Raw genomic sequence first — 16,530 nt, 5'->3', positions numbered from 1 at the left:
TGACGTGATTGCTTTGGTTTGCTTTGAGTTATTTTTCGAGTAAACAAAACGATCACCAGCTGCATTTGCGGGATTGGATGATGCTTGGACGAATCCGTTATCACTGCCAAAGATGGGTTGTGAGTAGAACTACGTATTTAATTTAAATGACTAGAATGAATGAGTAAATGAGATCACAACGAGCAACTGCTTTTGATTCGTTTTGCGATGTCGTGATTGATAGTGATTTCAGTGGATGAGACGCAATGATGTCCCTTTTTTTTATGGACAAAACTAGGAGTGTGTAAGGAGTCAAGAGGGCAGTTTTCATGTCATCTTAATCTGCCAAAATAGTCATGACCAAGACGTATGAATACAGTTTCGATGTAATTTTCTTGATGATTGTATGTCATTATCTAAATTTAATCTTTTTAGAATACGGTTTGTGTGACTCACATAAGAAGGGGTCCATATAAATGGGCGGCCAAAAGTGCCAACAATGCAATGTTCGATTTTTATATGTTTTCATCGTTTTTTTTGTAGTTTATTGTTTATATTTTCAGGATTCATGAAAATATGTCAACAGGAAGAAAGTTTTATTATGAAAAATGTCTCCAAAGTTGGCCATTTTTGAAATATCAATTTCAAGTTGTTTAAAAAAAATATGTTATGCAACAATAAAAAGAGTTCCAAATATGATTGTTGTATACCATTTCAAAGCTCATACTTTGACCTATCCGAAACTGTAGAATCTATAAATTTAAACGCAATAGAGCCTGTATAAAACTACATATAATGTTAAGGTAAATTTAATGGTTTTGACTCATAAAAATAACTAAGTACGCCTCTGTTCACCGCAGTTTGCCATAGAGCACTTGAAAGCCCTTTATATTATCTTTCGAAAAATGCAATAAAAGCTTGCGGAAACTTGCGGAAACGCTAAAACGAAGCATTTAAAAACTGCTATGTTTTTGCTCTTTTTTTGAGTATTGGCATTTTTTTAGGTTCGCGATTGACTTTGACGATGCAAGGAATTTGATCACCATATGCGGCTCCATGTCAAGGGGGTTTAACCTCAAGGAAGGAGATCTATTTGATTATAAAACATGATTATATGATTTCATTGACGAAGTGAAACTGGCTCACAATAGGGGTGTCATCCTCACCCTGCACTTTCTGGAGCTGATAGTGGTGACCAGCCGTTGAACCGGTAAATTTATTTGTCTGCGCAATCTAATTGCATTACGGAATCTAATAACACACATTTGTGAATTTTCTGCTTCATAAGAGTGTTACTAATCCTTACTCGATCGCGGGTAAGCAATCTCAAGATAACAAAAGACCTTTTTGTTGTTTCATTCATTGGCATGCGCGTTAAACACGTCAAGACATGATTCACCTGCGTTTAGCACCATTAGCAAGTCAATCAACCAATAACAGAGCGAGCGCGCAAGGATTGGTTCGTACGCGAAGGGAAGGTAACAGAATACAGATGGCAAAGGAAGAAGACAACTAACAGATAAGTGGCTGGTTTTCGTTGTGATCATCATTTTCTCTGCTTGAACGTCAAGCAGTACAGTTCGGTCTTTGCTCGCTCTGTCGAGTTGTTCTAAAGTTTCTAGTTTGTTCCAAACATTCGCATTAGTGTCATTAGTGTCGGTCGCTTCGTGTGATGGGAAGACAGCGCTCCCGGAGCAGGCTCCGAGAGAAAACGGAGAAGAAGAACAGCGGTGAGGGTAGCTTGAGTGTACCTATTTCGAATAGGTACGCTACTCTTCCCACCGATGTAGGGAATCCCACCTCAGCCACGGTGAAGCGGTCTAAGAAGAGGAAGAAAAATCAAGGCCAGTCCGATGGTGCGAGTGGATGGGACGATGCCACCGCGACGAACGTCAGCGTCATTGGTGATTTTGCCGACGCCGTCGACAACGAAACTGCTGCCACCCCGAGTGCAGCAAAAATGAAGCTTCCTCCACTGATGGTGAAGCAAGTCCCACTCAACACGCTGATTGGCGATCTTTCATCGCTGGGCGTTGCAGCTGAGTTTAAGCTCGGCAGGATCGGCACCAAGGTGATGCTCCGAACAAAAGCGGAGTACGAAGTGGCCGTGAAACATCTGAAGGATACCAAGGCGGAATTCTTCACGCACGACATCCCCGGTGAGAAGCCCTTCAAGGTAGTCATCAGGGGTCTACCAAACTTCGACCCCAAGATGGTCGAAGCTGAAATCAACCGGTACAAGCTTGCCCCAATCGCTGTCTTCCGAATGACAAGGAGAGACGAAAACGTGAAGACGTACCCGGATTGTCTTTTCCTGGTGCACTTCCAGAAAGGGACAGTGACGCTCAATGCGCTACAAGCCATCCGATCAATCTGCTCCATCATCGTACGGTGGGAGCCATACCGTGGCGGCCATCGTGACGTAACGCAGTGTATGAGGTGCCTCAATTTTGGACACGGTACCCGCAACTGCAACATCAAGCCACGCTGCAGCAACTGCGCTCAAGAACACGCCACTTCCAACTGCCCTGCGGATGGAGCCGTGGCGATAAAATGCGCTAACTGTGGTGGTGCACATCAAGGCTCTGACAGACAGTGCTCCAAACGCGAGGACTTCAAACGCATCCGAAAGCTGGCGTCACGCATCAATCAACCAGGACGCAAGAAGGACAAAACCCCATCATTCAGGACGGAGGATTTTCCGCCTCTTCGTGCTCCCCAGCAAAGGCAAGTGAATTCGCGGGTGCAACCCGCCCCCCCTCAAGAAGCTTCCGGTGATTCTGCTGGTCAAAGCTCTCCATCCCCCCCTGGTTTCTGGAGACAACCAACAGCGCAAAACAACAACCCCGATCTGTTCTCAGCGGATGAACTGATGGAAATTTTCGTCAACATGTCCGGTGCTCTTCGTAAGTGCCGCAATAAGCCCGAACAGATCCAAGTGTTCGGTAAGTTCATCATCCAGTATGGCGTCTAAACCGCTAACTATCGTCACCTGGAACGCTTGCTCTGTAAGAGCAAAAAAGATTGAGCTTACCGACTTCCTCCGCAAGCACAGTATCGACGTGGGCCTTCTAACCGAGACCCATCTAAAGTCCGGCGACAGCTTCTGGTTGCCTGACCACAACACTATCCGGCTTGATCGCACCAGCTCCAGGGGGGGGGGGGGGGGTGGTGTTGCGGTCGTCGTCAAGAAAGGAATAAAATACCACACTCTGTCCCATATCCGCACCTCTATCATCGAGGCCCTTGGTGTGGAGGTGGAGTCGTCGACTGGATACGTCCAGTTCATCGCCGTCTAGTGCCCTCGACAGTGTGCCGCCAGCAGTGGACTAGCGGCTAAATTCAAGAAGGACCTGTCCACCATCACCCGTACCGGTTTCCGCTTTGTAGTTGGAGGAGATCTGAATGCTCGCCATGAGGCCTGGCGGAACTACCAGCAGAACCAGAACGGTCGTCTCCTGTTCGACCACTCACAGCATGGGCTGTATTCCGTTTGGTTTTCGGATGAACCAACATTCATCTCACCGGTGGGCAACCCATCGACGCTAGACCTGTTCCTGACAAATATCGGCTTGTCCAAGCCGGTAGCCTTGAACGAACTCAGCTCCGACCACCAACCGGTGGTGGCTGAACTGGGCTGCAACGTGGCTCCTGCTTCAAGCCTGCGCAAGGACTACCATCGCGTTAACTGGGCCCAGTTTGGACGCGTGGTAGACAGGCACATCATCGACAACCCGCCGCTTGACACCGTGGAGGACATCGACCGAGCGTTGGAGGGACTCCACCAAGCCATAACCGTGGCTGACGAGGCGTGCGTCCGAAGAGTTCCTGTGAGGGGTAAGTTTATTGCTATTGATTCCCACACCCAACTTTTGATTCGCCTGAGAAATGTTCGTAGACGCCAGTTTCAGAGGACTGGAGATCTGGGCAAAAAACGTGAAATGGCTGATCTGAACAGACAGATTGCTTCCAGAATGGACTCACTCCGAAATGAAAGTTTCGGGCGTGTTGTCCAGAATCTGGACGACCGCTCCAGACCATTCTGGAAGGTAGCCAAGGTCCTGAAAACTCATCCCAAACCCATTCCACCTCTCAGAGTCGAAAATGATGACGATCGGCTTTTAATCACCCCACAAGAGAAAGCAAATGCGATCGGCGAGCATGTCGCTTCATCGCATTTGCTTGGCTCGAATATCCAAAGTCCGCTCGAAGATCAGGTTGCGCAATGCGTTCAAAACCTAGATGCCTCCCCTTGTGTCGTGCCTCCGGCGGATATGATTACAGTACAACAAATTTGCTCAGCGCTGAAATGCACCAAGAACATGAAAGCTCCCGGGTTTGACGGTATATTCAACTTGATCTTGAAGAGACTCAGCATGAAAGTGCAGTCTCTTCTAACCGCTATCTTCAACAGATGTTTGGAACTGCACTACTTTCCAAGTATCTGGAAAGTAGCAAAAATCATACCAATCCGCAAACCCGGTAAGGATCCAACATTGCCTTCAAGCTACAGACCAATCAGCCTCCTTTCAGCGCTGAGCAAATTGTTCGAGAAACTCATTCTCAATCGTTTGCTCAAGTTTGTCGAGGAAAATAACATTCTCCTTCCGGAACAGTTTGGATTCAGAAAGGGGCACTCCACCAATCATCAGCTAGTACGGGTGATGAATAACATCCGAAGTAACAAAGCTGTATCCAAGTCCACAGCCATGGCCTTGTTAGACGTTGAAAAGGCGTTTGACAATGTTTGGCATGACGGACTTGTGTACAAGCTTTGTAACTTCAACTTCCCATTACATCTGGTTAAAATCACCCGTAACTACCTTCAGCAAAGGTCGTTTAAGGTATCGTTGAATGGTTGTCTTTCCGACACGTTTTCCATCCCAGCAGGAGTGCCGCAAGGCAGTCTGCTGGGCCCTTTGCTTTACAGCATTTATACTTCCGACATTCCTCCCCTTGGAGACGGTTGCGTGTTCTTCCTGTTCGCAGATGATACCGCAATAGCCGTCAAAGGAAGGATGCCTCGCGAAATAACGAACAAACTTCAACGATGCCTTAACGCCTTTGCTGATTATGCCACCACGTGGAAAATTAAAATCAATCCCTCCAAAACACAAGCGATCATGTTCCTACATCGGCAATCGCCCAAACTGAAACCGGCTCCATCTTGTACTGTAATCATGGATGGCACAAGGGTTGAGTGGTCCGCCGAAGTATGATGAGCCCTGATGCTGCATTAACACTACTTTTGGAGTGTGAATTGACGAAGGAGCAGTACAGGAAGGTCCGTAATGCAGCAATTTCTCACGGCCATGATTTTTTGCCATCGTATGATTCAGTCATAGAAGCCAAAAAGAAATGTCGTCCTAAAAACGTTGTCGTCACTGAAACTGAAGCCACCGTACCATTGCAGGATCTGGTTGACCATACCATCGACAGGATTATACATAGCCAGTCTGATTTTATATCACGTCAAGTTCAAACTTTTGACAGCCAAACCCTCAACGCAAAACTAATCATTTGCTGGGGGTTTGACAGAAGCTCTTCTCAGTCTTAGTTCAATCAGGAGTATAATACGGTTGATGATCATCATGAGACATCCGTGTTTGTAACATCTACTTTGCCACTAAAATTGACTTGTGGTGATACTATTCTATGGGCGAACGCAACTCCTCAGTCAGTAAAAATTTGTCGGCCAAAAACCGTGAAATTCAAGAAGGAATCAGCAGAGCTTACTCGGTGCACTAAAGAGGAATTTGAAGAGGATATTCAACCTAAATCCCACCACATGTTTCGTCGAAGGAAAAACTTTGGAGGTTGAATGCGATTTTTTTCTAACGATGCTCGATGGGAAATGCCTTTTGCATATATCAGATGAAAAATCCAGTTCATTATGCTATATATGTGGGTGTCCTCCATCCAAAATGAATGATCTGCACCTCGCAAGAAGCTTCCCTATCAATAAGGATATGCTGACGAAAGGGTGTACGATGCTTCATCTGTGGATGAGATTTTTGGATGTTGTTACGCATATATCGTACAAACTGCCCATAAAATTGTATTAAGTAAAAGGTGAGAACAACAAGAAGATTGTTGCAGCTCGTAAGAAAGAAATTCAAAATCGCTTCTGGAATGAATTGCATCTAAGACTTGATTTTCCACGACCGTCAGGAGGAACGAGCACAACAGGTAGTCCTTAAATAATTTGTTTTGAGAGTTCTTAATGTTTGCATAATATTTTCAATTATTATTTAGGAAACGTTGCAAGGCGCGCTTTTGAAGATCCGGTTAAGCTGGCTGAAATTCTTGAGGTAGATGAAAATCTTATAATTAATCTGAAAACCATCCTTATATCGCTAGCATGTCAGTTGCCTATCGACATTCCGAAATTCGAAAGACTGTGTGATGAAACAGCTGAGTTATACATCGATAAGTACAAGTGGGCTCCAATGACACCTACTTTGCATAAAATCTTAGTACACGGTGCGGATACACTAAGAAACATGCCTTTGCCGGTAGGAAAAATGTCAGAGGAAGCGGCCGAAGCAAGAAACAAAATTTTGAGGGAAAACCGTTTGAAACATGCCCGCCGATCTTCTCGTTTGAGCAATTTGGAAGATGTGTTTCATCGGCTTCCAGATTCCAGTGACCCTGTTGTTTCTAGTGTTTATTTGGAGGACAGACTGCAGAAGAAGAAGCACAAAGTACTACCCCAACGTGTTCAAGAACTTCTACTGTTAATAGAAGAGGATTCCAACGAAAACATCGGATTAGAATATCCTGATCTACTGGATGCATTCTTTGAACAATTGGATGAATTGGAGCTACAAACATCACCAATGGACGACAGCAGTAATATGGAAATCGAATAAATTACATGTTGTATACTTGCTGACTATAATGTTTGTTTAAAGAAAATTTAATCTTTACCGAAAAATCAAACGCTGAATTTGATGATTGTGACCCAATGTTCCTTAAATCACAGAGGGCTATCACTGAATCACATTTTGAAATACTCATTTCCACGAAATATCCAACTAAACTGTTCTTTTTTCCATTGATTCAACGTCAAATCTGATAGGTACCAAAATGTCAAAATCGAAAACATGTTGAATTCAAACTAAATGTATTGGGTTGACAGCTGTAATATGCCCCTGTTTGAGCACATGCAAAATGAATGGTCACGTAAACACCTCCCTCCTCATTACTCAGATACGTTTAAGGGTTCGGTGTTCGGTCTTCTGGCATTGGCTTAACAGTCCATATTAAAAAAATTACCCCTCCTTAGTTCGAATCCTGGCTACGCCCCTGATGACACATACTTGGTTTTATTATTCTTTTATTGCAAAAAATATAACATAGAGTAGTAAACCATGCGTTTGCAACTATAAAAAGACTTTTGGCCGCAATTCACATTTTTCCGACCATTGTGGACTGTAAGGTTCAGTTTTAAATGTTGTTAGAGGTATTATTGATGATGTTATTTAACTCATTAATGCCCAGTGATCTATTTATAGATCAGTTATATTTTTAGTTACTGTCGAAAAATCAAACTTGACTTTGCCAATATTGTTTACTGGAATATTTTCTTGAAAATTATTAATAATTTAGTTTGAAATGCACTCACAACTAGGTGCTGCCATTGTTGATCAAAAACTTCGTTTTATCAATGTTTATAGCATGATTTTTGTGATCTTGATTAGATAGAACTATACGGTCTTCGGCAATTTTTTTAAGGCTACTAAGGCCAACATTATAATGTATTGTCTAGTTCAGAGTTCTCCCACTATATGGCTCTAGAGCTCAAGTGAACTTAGTGTTTATACAATATTGCGCATCCTGACTACATTCAAAGTTGTTCAGGAGTCTACCGGCAATGTTGTTCAGGAGACTAACGGGAAAGTACAGGGGGTAAATCGAAAATCTTTAATTGCGACTGTTACGAAAAAGTGTTAGGTTTTGAACACTTATGACTTTGTCATTTTTAGATGAACTTAAAATCCAGATACACCAGTCGATGGAAAATAGCTCTACAAATCTGCTAAAATAAAAAAAAAATTCTAATTTTCCAAAAAAAAAACAGTTGAAAAATTTACAAATGTAAAGCGATAATTTAATCACTGTTTTAATGAAAATAGTCGTCATAATCGAGTACCACTTGGTTGCACATAATTCTGCTTTAATCTGTAAAGTTATAAAACAGCGTTGCTCTCCCGCCTCCGCTCATTTTTGCATCATACGGCGTGGTGAGCGGATCGCTCAATGTACTAGCAGCAAGCACGCCAGCGGTAAAAGGTCAAATTTCCCCTTCTTGTGCTGTCGTGCACAAAAATTTCCTCGCAGTGGACTCACCTCTGCAACGAGCTGTTTTTGCACTTAACTCAATTGGTGATAAATGACGGCAAATAGTGTGATGTTTCAACCCACAAATTCGTGAAAAATTGAAAGTAATATAAATGCCTTTGCTACTTTTTGAAAAAAGCCAAACATAAAGGGGCATCAAAGGCACATTTGAAATTGTGCCTTTGTTTCCCCTATAAATATACAATTTTGATGTCCTGTAGCATGTCGTTTTTTTATGCAATATGGCACACTTAAAAAATCTAAACCTAAATTTTCATGTCAAATGGGCACACCTAAAAAAAAGTAGTAAAATCGTTGGACTGTTTATTTCGATCTAATATTGATCTAATGAAACACTCAATTCAGATCCATAACATTGAAATTTAACACAGAAATGCAGAAAGATTTTTGAACCCAAACGTAGAATGTGAAATTTCACAGATTTTGAGCTGTCCCAGCAAGGCACGAATTTGACGATGCATCTCACTCTCACATTTGTGGAGAGTCAATCATATGATAACAGATGTGGGATTTGAAGTCACCGGGAACACCCCGTGAAGTTCGCTGACAAATCGGGAAAAAATATTTAATCTAGGGTAAAAGGGTGTAATGTCGACCGTAATGCCCCCAATTTGGGTCCGCACATAAATTCAGCACTCGACTTAATTTTCAATAGCGACCAAAAATATCCATTAGTACCGTCCTCAAGACGCGTTCATCTAGATAAAATTTATAAATAGCAGATTTTTAGTGATGGGCCCAACCTGGACCCATAGGCCAACATTGGAGCCATTTTCCCTATTTAAAAAAATATAATAAAAGATTTTGGGCCTGTGAAAATTTTTAAGATTCTGGGACCATGCTAGATTTTTTTAGTTTTGAAGGAATTTTGAGAAGATTTCATATTTAAGAATGAGTATCAGGGATAACATCAAGGTATTTCAGTGAAAATTAAAGGGAGGTTTAGAAAGAACTCTTAGAGATTTAAGACCTTCACTCCAAGTCACTTGTATGAGTTAAGGTTCAGAGTGGAATTTTTCAGTAGCTCTGTGGAAAATTCCAAGTCAATTTTGAAGATCCCAGGATCGGGGAAAAATACCAAGGGAATCGAATTTTGAAGGTACAATTCCAAAGGAATTCTTAGAATAATTTTAAGGGAATTCCAAGTGCATAACGAAACGAATTTTTAGAGAATTCTAAGGAAATTTCTAATCAAAATTTAAGAAGAAATTAAAGGAAAACTTCATGATAATTCTTAACAAAATTTCAAGGCAATCCTGCGGTAAATTGCTTAAAAGTTCTAAAGAGAATTTAAGTGACTTTTAAATAGAGTTATGGAAGAAGCTTCGAAGAAAATCTAAAAATAAATTGCATGCTTTCTTTCAAGGTTCAGCAATGGTAGTATCAACCGGTGGCAACTAACGATTTTAAATTGGCTCACTACTTGATTAGCCTATTGGTCCCAAGCAAATCGATTAACGTACCCCATTCTAGTCGAAATTCTAGTACTACACTATGTTTGTTATGATTGGCTTAGGAAAGTTCGACAGATAAAATGAGAGGTTCGTGGCTTTTTCCAATGTTTCGAGGGGTGCATCGATTAGCTTGGGGCCGAAGATAGTGTTGGGAATCGACAATCTTTGACAGTGGTTTGTTTACACGTCTATAGAGAACAACTGGTGCAAGTTTCATCAAAGTAGTCGATCGCGTTCAGAAATATTTCGGAACCATTCGTCACATCCTCGACAATGACATCCCAAGTTTACATCGAAGCATGCCTGAAAAAGCGTGTATTGCCGTTCATCCGCAAGCATAGGGGCAATGTCATCTTTTGTCCCGATTTGGTCAGCTACCACTACTCCAAGGTGGTTCTGGACTGGTATGCTGCCAACAAGATTGATTTTGTCCCCAAGCTAATTAATCCTCCGAATTGCCCGGAATTTCGACCAATCGAAAAATACTGGGCAATTACAAAGCAGCGACTTCGACGAAGCGGCGGGGCAGTCAAGGTCATCCAGCAAATCCGGGCAAAATGGAAGAAATGCGCTGATTCCGTGTCCTTTTTCCATGTGCGGGCGCTGATGGGCTCCACCAAGAGGAATGTTCGAGATTTCGTTCGAACTGGTGAAATGTAACCATCTAATGATTTTTCATCCAGAAGTAAATAGACATCACCAACAGTAGATCTGACCACATCCGGATACCCCGGCCCTGCTGGAACCGGATTCGGGTATCCAGATGTGGCCAGATCCACCTGTTGGTCGGTGGCATGATGTCTATTTAATTCTGAATAAAAATAATAAATATTGAGCCATCGGACAGTACCAGTAGATTAGGTTTTGGAAATTTCCTTTTGGGGCCCTACCTTATCCGGTTTTGGGTATCCGGAGGTGACCATATCGACGTATGTATTCGTGACATGATGTCTATTTACTTCTGAATGAAAAATCGTAAATTTTTAGCCGTCATACGGTACCACTACATGAGGATTTAGCAGTGTTCTATTTGCGACCCTGCCGGAACCAGTTTTGGGTATCTAGATGTAGATCCACCTGTTGGTCCATGGAATGATGTCTATTCACATCTGGATGAAAAATCATAAACTTGGGGTTGTCGGACGGTACCAGTACATAAGGTTTTGAAAGTGTCCTATCGGAACCGGTTTTTTTTCCTTGGGTTTGTTTTCCTTCGATCTTGTTTTCCGTGCTGAGCACCAATGCTACCGACGCCAGGAAGGCAGCTCCCACACCTAGACCCTAACTATAGACCCATCAACTCATGAACCGCGGACCAACGGCTTTACTTCCCTTCCGAAGAAAGGCGTGATCAGAGATGTTATGCCTCGGAACATCCCGGCGGCGCCGACTGGGATTGAACCCAGGCCTGCTGGGGTGAGAGGTAATCACGCTTACCACTACACCACCAGCGCTGCTATCGGAACCGGTGTCAGATAACCTAAATGGCCAAATTTGAGAAATCCTGGTAAGAGTGCCATTTAAGAAACCATTAGCTTTCATTTAAGTGAAAACAACAAATCAACTGGCAACTCTTCCATTTTCTCATACAAACGCTATGATACAGGTACAATCGCGTCATCTGCCGCTCAAAGGTAAATGCTTCGAACGAATTTGATAGCAAAGATTACATCCTCAGAAGAAGGGTTTGTGTATTTGCTAATTTTTCTATGCGTTGCTTCCACCTTCACTCAAGTGCAGCGCTACTGTATCTGTCGCTTGGATTCTGGCAAAGTTGCCAGTCTTCTTGATTTGTTGTCGAGCGAATTGCAGTCTGGGTCTTTTTTAACCTTAATGCACTATGTACTACTTTTTTTTAGTGCCACTCCTAGAGGTCGCTGAAAGCTTCTTTTAACAGCAAAATGTTCGTTTTCGAATGTTAGGAAAAGTAAGGAAATTTCATAACTCTATCATGTTTCGTTACAAAGTTGCATATTTTTCAAAGTTTCACCGAGTCAAAAAAAGACCCTAATGCACTAGGAAGGTTAACCGTTTGCGTCCTAAAGAGCTTATCATATTTTACAGAGCATTTCCAGCTCAAAGCACAAACCGGTTGGACTTCCGATTCATCGACAACTAGGTAATTGAATGTTTTTAGAGAAAAAAAATACACTGAAAAAAAAACTCAGTAAATTCATAGTGAAAAAAAAAACATAAAACATTCTTACACTCCCCTTTAGATTTTTTGTAAAGAAAGCTGATGAAATGCCATAAATTTGTAAAGAGTGCAGGCTGGTAAGTTGCTTCAAAAAATTCTATTTTTTGACTTACTAATTTTTAAAATATAACGAAATTGCATATTTCCGAAGACAACATTCAAGAAAACTGGCAACTCTTCCATTCTCTCATACGACCGCTATGAGACCGACACAATCGCGTCATCTACCGCTCAAAGGTAAATGCTTCAAACGATTTGATGGCAAAGATTACAACCTCAGAAGAAAGTTTGTGTATTCGCTCATTTTTCTAAGCAGTACTTCCACCTTCGGTCGAGTGCAGCGCTACTGTATCTGTCGCTTGGATTCTGGCGGAATTGTAAATCTTCTTTATTCTTCGATATTTCTTAAAAACAACAGTTTCTCTTCCGCTGCGTGTAGATAGACATGAGTAAGTCTGAAAGCCACCATATCTGAGAATGAATTAATTGTTATTTGATATACAATCATGGAAAAAAACATTCTGTTGCTGGACATCGCTACTAACATTTGAAAATGGTCCAAAATGTTGACAAACTCTCAATTATTATTTTTTAAATTCGCATTAACTAGAGATCGACCGAACTTAGAAAAAAAGTTTGCACCCACAAATTTATCAAAAATGATGCGTGGATTTCAAATTAATTGTATAAATAAACAATAATTTAAAAATAATCAATTTGCCAGCTTACCCTCTTAACCAAATTATAGGACATTATGTCAGATTTCTTCAGAAAAAATATATGTTTTGAGAAAATCCACGTTTTTACTATGAATATAATGAGTTTTTTTTACTCTAAGAACATTAAATTACCTACAACTTTTTTCTCAGATGTCAATTTGATCAGACCACTCATTTTCATGTTATGATTTAAAAAAAGTAAAAGGTTGTTTCCAAGAAACGAGCGTAGATTTGACGTAGGATTACGTGCTCGGTATCGATATTTGGCGACTGTGTTAGGGAAACCACTTTTTTCCCATCACGGAAACGCCTCGTTTTCTGATGATGAAATTACGCATTTGCAAACGCCCGAAATGTTTGGTAAGCAAAAAGTACACGGGGTGATTGAATAAACACCGTTCAGCAAGACCAAATGGAATACGATTTTGAAATCTGTGTTATGAAAAGCGCTTTTCGCAGGCAATTGGTGATAATTTTAACTACTGCTGCTACTGCTGCTGCTGCTGACCGGACACCACCACACAAGGTGATTGAATAAGCACCGTTCGGCGAGACCGGATGGAACTCGATTTTGAAATCTGTGTTAGGAAAAGTGGTTTTTGCAGGCAATCGGTGATAATTTTGATAAGCATTGCGACATTTGTGTAATGCGTTCATTTAAGAAGATTTGTAGAAAATTTTCCAATCTTGTTTAGAATTAAAATCCATCCGATATTGACGAAGTTATAAGTGGTCAAAACCTGACCACTTTTCGTAACGCGGTCAATTTTGGTTTTTTTTTTTTAATTGCACCCCAATATGATCCCGAAATGCAAATCAAATCCATTTTTTGAATACCGTGCCAGCACCATATTTGACGCCTTCCTAATGATGACGCGCTCGTCTTTTTTTTTATCGGATCTCGATTTTGACAAGATATTTCCAAAAACTTTGTTACACTATCATCCCTAGAGTTGTTCACTCGGCTGCCGACAGAAGCATGCCACTCTCGATGTGTGTCACGCAAGTTCTGATCACGTTTTGCGTCCATTTCTGTAATGGAAGCGCTCTGCCTCCCGTTTGCGATACTGCCATGCAATGAAACCAGTGATGCAAAATATCATGACTCTCACGTGACACTCGTCGACGCATAAACCGACTATCGCTGACAGAAAGTTTTGTCACGCATTGATAGGTAGAGCCATGGTAAACAACAATCACCAGTAATGGTCGCTGCTCACAAGCAAAACGTTACACTCGCTGCTGATGATGAAAAGCTCAACGAAAACAGTGAAGACTTCTGCAGTACGATCATGAGAAAAAGCGAAACGACAGAAGAAAATGAAAACAATGCCTACGCATTCCAAGTTCGTCTCGACAGGCCCGACTGTGTGAGTTACAAACAAAGCAGGCAACATTAAACGGAAGCTGTTGGGCTCACTCACCAACACACTCACATAAGCAAGCAAAGCAGTAACTGCTTCAAAAAGAGCACAGATGAGTGTCGTGATTGTCGGGAATGACCAGATTGGTGATGGATCACAACCGAAGACGACATTCACCAGTTGCTTTTTACTTCTTTCGTCAACTTAATGGATGGTCATGGAGAGAGTTTGGACGAGCACATCGTTAGGAATGTACAAAGCGTTACTACCATCAGCTGTTTGACGATCACGATTGTGGTAGGTCGCAAGTCTGAATGAAAGTGTTTATTGTGGTGTACCTTTTGACTATAGTTTTAAGATGTTTTGTATAGTGAACAATAATCCTCGACTCTGTAAAGTTGATTCGATTGAGCCTTATCAAATAAATTAATGAATTGTTCATCCATAGAGCACTGAAACTGAAATATTTCCAGGAGTAACATTTCAAAAATTGGTATTAGCGAACATGTGAGCTATGTTTCATTCAAATCGGAAGGGGTTGAGAAAAAAAACTGTCATTTTTCTAGCGTTTTGGGCTGGAAATGCTCTATATAGGGGAAATGTATTTAATGTCGACCTAAGTGTCCCTAATTTGGGCTCATACATAAATCCAGCAATCGACTAATTTTTCAATAGCAACCAAAAATATCCATTAGTACCGTCCCAATGACGCGTTCATCTAGATACAATTGATAAATAGTAGATTTTTAGCGATGGGCGCAATCTTAGATCCATAGGCCAACATTAGAGCCATTTCCCTTAGATAAATATTTTTTTATTCAGCCATATTTCTCATTCGGATCGAAAAAAATTTCCCATACAAGAATAGCTTTTTTGTTAGTATAGAAAACTCGAATTTTATCTAAATCGGAAATAGAAGTGGTAATCTTTAGGTCCTACATTCTAACGTTATTGAATTATCTTTTTCTTGCAGGTAACATGAAGACAATGAATTCTAACACAATAGCTCCACTGAAAACAGAGTGAGTATTCTTCAAGACAAATGTTTTCTAGGTAGGGAAAGTTGGGGCACGATGAGTTATTGGGAAAGATGGTTCATGGGGCAAGATGGGCCATCTACTTGATTTATTAATTTTTTAAATTGTAAACATCCACGGGCTCAATATAGATCGAAAGAACTATTCAAACTTGACCCACCTTAATGTACGTAAAATAATAATATGAGCTGCATTTTTTTAAATAAAATATATTGTTTGATTTAAATTTAAGTATTTTAAATATATCTCAATATACCATTGATATATGTTGAGGAATTTACGTGTATTTGATGAAAATTTATATAATTGATTAAATTTTACGTTCATTAGTGTATTTTTTTGGAAAATCTATTCAGAAAATCATGATTTATTTCATGTTATAAATATTTTCCAGTACTCTAAAATTAATAGCATTGATCTGGAAAACATTGGATTGATCAGTACCGATCGAGAAAAAATGATAAAAGTATAGTACAAAAAACGTGAATTTCTGGAAAATTTTATGTCTTGTAAAACTTTTCATAATATTCTACGTTCTACAACTTTGTCGAAGACAGCAAACCTCTATCTAGTGAAATAAAAAAGTTTGTATCGCTGTGCCATCTTTGCGGCCAAAATTTGAACTATTTTTATCTACCAAATTGTAGTCCTAATTAATCCAAAAATCTTCACTGAAGACGTTAACTCAATTGGATGCAATACCAGACCATTATTATTTTTTTCCTACCAGATTTAATTTATGGCCCAAATGGTACAAAATTGTTAAATTATTTTATTAAATTTTTTGAAGTTGATAACATAATGAAGTAATGAAATTGGGTTGTTAGCGGAATGCAAAATAAAACAGCAAAAAAGTGTTATCTTCCATTTAATTACTTAAGGGTCCTGTGCACCACCAACGGGGCAAAGGGCCAACGAGAAAGACTTCCATCCTGGGCGGCTGCTCGCTTTTGCCTTGACCTGGGCCCAGGTAAGATTCCTATCGACTTGCTTAATTTCCTTATTGAGGCTCCGCCGCCATGAGCCCCTGGGTCTGCCTCTGCTGCGATGTCCAATCCAGCGCTTGCTTGCAGATTTCGTTTCCGCCCCGTCGAAGTGTGTGGTCGACCCACCTCCACTTTCGCTCTCGAATTTCTGTTGCTATCGGCTTCTGATGACATCGACGATGGAGCTTGGCATTCGAGATCCTGTTGTGAGGCCACCAGGCACAAATTATATACAGCAGGCATCGGTTGATGAAGACCTGCAGCTTTTGAGTGTTCTCCGCTGATACACACCACGTCTCGCTGGCGTATAACAACACAGATTTCACGTTCGAGTTGAAAATTCGGATTTTGGTGCGTTGACTTATCTGGTTGGATCTCCATACGTTTCGTAAACTCGCAAAGGCAGCCCTAGCCTTCTTAATCCGTGCAC

At 41.0% G+C, this 16,530-nt stretch overlaps 1 protein-coding gene across 1 annotated transcript in view; it reads left to right on the top strand.

Annotated features, from left to right (window-relative positions):
• The window catches only part of LOC135708341 (uncharacterized), a 551,505-nt gene that overhangs the window by 189,142 nt on the left and 345,833 nt on the right, over positions 1-16,530 (top strand). The window lies entirely within an intron of this gene.

This window comes from Ochlerotatus camptorhynchus, unplaced genomic scaffold (assembly GCF_037179485.1).
Source record: "Ochlerotatus camptorhynchus isolate MF236.1 unplaced genomic scaffold, CSIRO-AGI_Acam_v1.1 ptg000330l, whole genome shotgun sequence".
In the NCBI taxonomy this organism is placed as follows: Eukaryota; Metazoa; Arthropoda; class Insecta; order Diptera; family Culicidae; genus Ochlerotatus; species Ochlerotatus camptorhynchus.
This window is presented reverse-complemented; position numbering and strand designations above follow the sequence as displayed.